The sequence below is a fragment of the Spermophilus citellus genome, assembly GCF_964194105.1.
Source record: "Spermophilus citellus genome assembly, chromosome: X".
In the NCBI taxonomy this organism is placed as follows: Eukaryota; Metazoa; Chordata; class Mammalia; order Rodentia; family Sciuridae; genus Spermophilus; species Spermophilus citellus.
Window position 1 is genome coordinate 43786338 of NC_138190.1, and position 5446 is coordinate 43791783.

At 41.9% G+C, this 5446-nt stretch overlaps 1 pseudogene across 1 annotated transcript; it reads left to right on the forward strand.

Annotated features, from left to right (window-relative positions):
• The first annotated feature begins 3916 nt into the window (after positions 1-3916).
• On the forward strand, positions 3917-4635 carry LOC308639769 (ADP-ribosylation factor 1-like; annotated as a pseudogene). Its single transcript has 2 exons — positions 3917-4070; positions 4260-4635. The product of its transcript is annotated as an ADP-ribosylation factor 1-like (transcript).
• Positions 4636-5446: the final 811 nt, after the last annotated feature.

Genomic DNA, 5446 nt, shown 5'->3' on the forward strand with positions numbered 1-5446 from the left:
CCCTTCTCTTTCCTTCGCTAGTCCACCAAGTCCATGCTATGGACTATCACACACTTGTACAGCCAAGTGCTCACTTGATGTTTTTTGGCCACCCTAGGAGAGACAGGGTTAAAACCACAGAGAGGAAGAATCCCCTTGGCATGCTAGAGTGACTACAGCCCTAGCTCTCCAGAAAGGGGTAGTGATTGGCTATAACTATTTCTTCCTGAATACAAAAGGTCATGGTTTTCCGGTTACTGAGAAAGGGAGAGTTAGGGAAAATTAACCTTAAATTTGGTCTTAAGGCGGGGTGGGACGAGGGGAGGGTGGAGAGTAGGAAATGAAAAGAAGGTGGGCTTCTCTGTGTGGTGCCCTAATTATTTCTATTACATGGAAAATATATCAGTACTTTTTGGGACCCCTTAAATGCTTCAGTGTTTGGGAATGATGGTATGTGCACAAGAGTGGGCTGCCACCTCTAGAGTGGTGATTGGCGTTGATGGGTGATTCGTGAGGAAAAAGGACAGGAGGTTACAGGGCCCTGGACAGCAAAGGGATAGGTTGGAGAATCTGTTTGTTTTTTAAGTATTTGATATGCTTGAAGAATGCAAAGGAATTTGAAGAGAAAACATACAAAATCCTAACCTGTTTTTTTTTTTTTAATTATTTACGTTTGGGGTAGGAACAGGAGGTCAAGAAGGGTGGAGAGGTTGAAGGAGATTTACCAGGCTGTATGGGTTATGTCTATTATAGTACACTCATGTAGAAATAAATAATTGTTAATTTGATTTTTTGTGCATTTAAAGTATTTTATAACATTCACTTGGTAAAAATATCAGTAACTCTCTAAGTAAATCAATATATTGATCAAGAGAATCTCCATCCATTTTTTAAAATTATTTTTCAGTTTTCAATGGACCTTTATTTTACTTATTTATATGTGGTGCTGAGAATTGAACCCAGTGCCTCACACATGCGAGGTAAGTGCTCTGCCACTGAACTACCACTCTAGTCCATCCTCATCCATTTTTACTCAAGCTCTAGCACACTGTGTGCACTGTTCTGTATTAGCACTGTAATCATAGAAATTTATAAATGTTTATCTAGGAAGGAAGTGATTAAATGATTTCTGCTATGTCCATGGAGTCAAATATCACAAAGATATTAGAAATAATGATGCAGTCATATATTACTTAACATACATATCTATTTATCTTGTAAGACCCATTTAAAACAGCTTTTGAAATAGAGAGATGTTTCTTATTTTTATTTTATTGGTTCTTTTAGTTACATATGACAGTAGAATCCATTTTGATGTAATTATACAAGCATGGAATGCATCATGTTCTAATTTAAACTACAGTACCTTTCCTTTCCCTTCCCTTTCCCAACGCTCTGCTCCCAATCCTCTATTGATCTTTCTGCCATTTACCCATACTTATTTTTATTTTTTAATTAATTTCCTGAGGATGTATGTGTGTGAGTGTGTGTACATGCATATGGATAGTTCGAAGTTTATAAAGATAAATAAACACACAAAAGGATTATCAGCAGACATCTCTGAATCATGGTAGAATATATGACATTTCTCCATTTTGGGGTCATTGTGTTATGTTTTAGATTTGCTGCCATATGAATTAGTTTTGTCTTTGATTATGTAATACTTCCACATAATTTTAAAAATCAGAAAATAACATAAATTACAAAGTCTCCATCCCACTCCAAGCCCCTGATTCCCTTGTTCTCATTCTGGTATTAGAACACTAATGATTCAAATGAATGAAATAGGGTTTGCCAGGTGCAGTGGCACATGCCTGTAATCCCAGGGACTCAGCAGGGTGAGGCAGGAGTATCTCAAGTTGGAGGCCAGCCTGCACAACTTAGTAAGACACTGTCTCAAAATGAAAAATAAAGAGGACTGGAGATGTAGCTTAGTGATAAAGTGCTGCAGGATTCAAACCCCAGTATCCAAAACAAAACAAAACACCAGGTTTCTTATGATATAGGGTATAGATGAAGAGAAGTAGTATGCAAGTAACCAAGCTCACTATGCTAATAAAAAGCTAGGATTGTGCTCACTTTGGCAGCACATATACTAAAATTGGAACAATACAGAGAAGATTAGCTTGGCCCCTGCGCAAGGATGACACGCAAATTCGTGAAGCGTTCCATAAAAAAATAAAAAGAATTAAAATCTGTACTTTGTGAACCAAGTTTTCCCTGACTCATTCAGGACTTCTTTATTTTCTCTCTTTTAGCAGACAGCATGAATTTCATTTACTATTTTACACCCTAGAATCTAACACAGTGCCCAGCATGCAGGTTTGGGAAAACACTATTTTATTTAGGTCCCAAAGACCAGCACAAAAATTTTGTCTCCATCATTTCCTCATCATCCAACATAGATTGGAACTGTCAAGGGGGTTGATTTTTTAGTGGATGTGTAGCACTAAAAATGTATGGAGTTGGGTTGTTTGTCTTAGCTTCCAAATGGGGGGAATCCCAAAGGAGGAATGCCAGAGAATGACTATTGTCTAAGAGTTTATAAGGAAGCTAGCTCCAAATTCATCCTGAGTAAGGCATATAGTGTCCATGAGCTCTTCTCATGCCTTTTGATCTGATCGGGTTACCATACCTTTTTTGGTGGGGATGTGAATACCAGACAGTATATGTCTGTCAGTTCTCCCCACACCCTCCTTACACAGGAGACAGCCTGACTTTGATGGGGCCTGGTTTGTGTCTATAGTTTTTCAGCCTTGCTACACAGAGACCTGACCTCAAAGGAGCCCAAATTTCCTGTTTGACCATTTTAACCCTTTCTTCTGCCTCAGATGGAAGGTGATAGACGTTTATTACTAATATCCCAAATGGACCATGATCTTATTGAGGCTCAGAAAAAATGAAGATGGAAATAGAATTTTCATATGGGATTTCTGAGAAGGATTTTGTTGCTCCTGAAAGGAAACACAGGAGAAGTTAACCTTTTTTTTTTCTGATAGACGCAGTAGTGCCTAAATATGATGCCTGAAACTCTTATTGCAGAGCAAAGTATTCTAATGGAAGTATTTTTTGATGACAGAAGGCTCATTCCTGGACTCCCTGGAGACAGAAACCAGGTATTTTCTGGCTTCCAGACATGCTGAAGAGCAGCAAGCCAAAGTGCTGGCTTCTGAAGAACCTATCCAGAATAGTACTGTTTCCCCTAATATCCACTGGAGGTCAGGATTCCACTGCTGATAATGTCTGTTGTTGTCCAGCAAAAGTAGATGTAAAGGATTGTCTGCCTATTGTCAGTCCTCGTAACACAAATGTAAATAGGTTCAGGACTTATTTGTATGGATAAAATGGATAAGACAGAACTGGAAATCCAGCTCCCAGCCCTAATTCACCCCTGATCCTTGACCTGTGATAGAACACCAGGAGTCCCCTCCAAATTGCTGTGTAGCTAACACAGACAGTGTGAATGACTCTTCCTAAACCTTAGCAGGTATGCTTGGATCACAGAGATTTCTGTATAAGAATAACAAAAGGAGTAGTGTTAAATCTTAAGGCCTCATTGTGTTTGTATGAACTCCAATTATAGCAGCTCTAATTTATGCTCATAGCATATAAAATCCTGTCGTTCAGAGAAAACACAGGACTTCACTGCTCAAGGAGGATGAGTTTGGAAATCTCTGATTTCATTGTTTTTGACAGAACTATTTTCAGGCAGAACAGAGAAGATTCTGTTTATTCATGATTAATTACTCATGACTTACTATAATTTGATAAAATAAAAAGTAGGATATATTGAAATCTTACTCATTGCACAGTGAAGACATGGCTGTAATGATGATGATGGCCATCAGTGCCACCATCTTGTGGGAGTGAAACCAATGCCTGGCTTGGAGCAGCCGCTGCTGAGATCTCTGGCCAGTGTCGCTTCCAACCACCCACAAGGATGGGGAATATCTTTGCAAATCTCTTCAAGGGCCTTTTTGGGAAAAAAGAATTGCGCATCCTCATGGTGGGCCTGGATGCTTCAGGGAAGATGACGATTTTGTACAAACTGAAGCTGGGTCAAATTGTGACCACCATTCCCACCATAGGTTGTTTTTTTTTTTTTTTAAGAGAGAGTGAGAGAGGAGAGAGAGAGAGAGAATTTTTAATATTTATTTTTTTTTTAGTTCTCGGTGGACACAACATCTTTGTATGTGGTGCTGAGGATCGAACCCGGGTCGCACGCATGCCTGGCGAGCGTGCTGCTACCGCTTGAGCCACATCCCCAGCCCCCACCATAGGTTTTAATGTGGAGTACAAGAACATCAGCTTCCCTGTGTGGGACGTGGGTGGCCAAGACAAGATCCGGCCACTAAGGCGCCACTACTTCCAGAATACCCTTGGTTTGATCTTTATGGTGGACAGCAATGACAGAGAGCGTGTAAATGAGGCCTGCGAGGAGCTCATGAGGATGCTGGCTGAGGATGAGCTGTGGGACACCGTCCTCCTGGTGTTTGCCAACAAGCAGGACCTCCCAAATGCCATGAACGTGGCCGAAATCACAGATAAGCTGGGGCTGACAGGAACTGGTACATTCAGGTCACCTGTGCCACCAGTGGGGACGGGCTCTATGAAGGACTGGACTGGCTGTCCAATCAGCTCCAGAACCAGAAGTGAACCAGAACCCCCCACCCCCTCACTTCCTCCTCTCCACCCTTGCTTTCCTCTCATATGGCAAAAGTGAGACTCTGTGGTCTTGAGTGCCAGAAGCTGTCTCCATGGGTTGATCAGTGTGCATTGCACCGTGCTGTATATGTGCAGATGCAGCCTGCAGCCAGGTTTTTATTTAATGTAAATAGTTTCTGTTTCCACTGAGGCAGTTTCTGGTACTCCTATGCAATATTACTCAGCTTTTTTATTGTAAAAAGAGAATCAACTCACTGTCAGTACTGAGGAAAGATTTAGGCATGTGGGCACCTGGCCTCCAGGAGCTCCTGGGCTGTAGATTGGTGTTGGGATACATTTGGTGGTTGATTTTTAACCCAAACTCAGTGCCTTTTTCAAAATAGTTAAAAGTACAAGATAAGGAGAACACTTGAACACACAGAAGGGAGACTATGCCCAGTTTACAGCCTGAATACTAGTCCATCGGATCAACTGTTCCTCTCTGGGAACACAAGAAGGTCACACAACCGCCATCCATTGCATGGTCCCAATAGAGACCCCGTGACTCTCCTGTCTTTGGGTCACTTGCATTCCATAGCGTTGTGCTTGTACTTGGGCTCACACAGTCACCTGAGTGCGGGCTAGGAGAGCCATTGCAGGGGACACAGCCCAGACACGCCCTTGGTTGACATGTAGCCAGAACAGCAGCCCATGTTCCCAGCACCCACTCAGTCTTGCACCTGCTTAGCATGCTGGCAGGAGGTCTTGGTCTCCCCAGTGTGAGTGCGTGCAAGCTGGGAGGGTTGGTCCACTCCAGACCCAC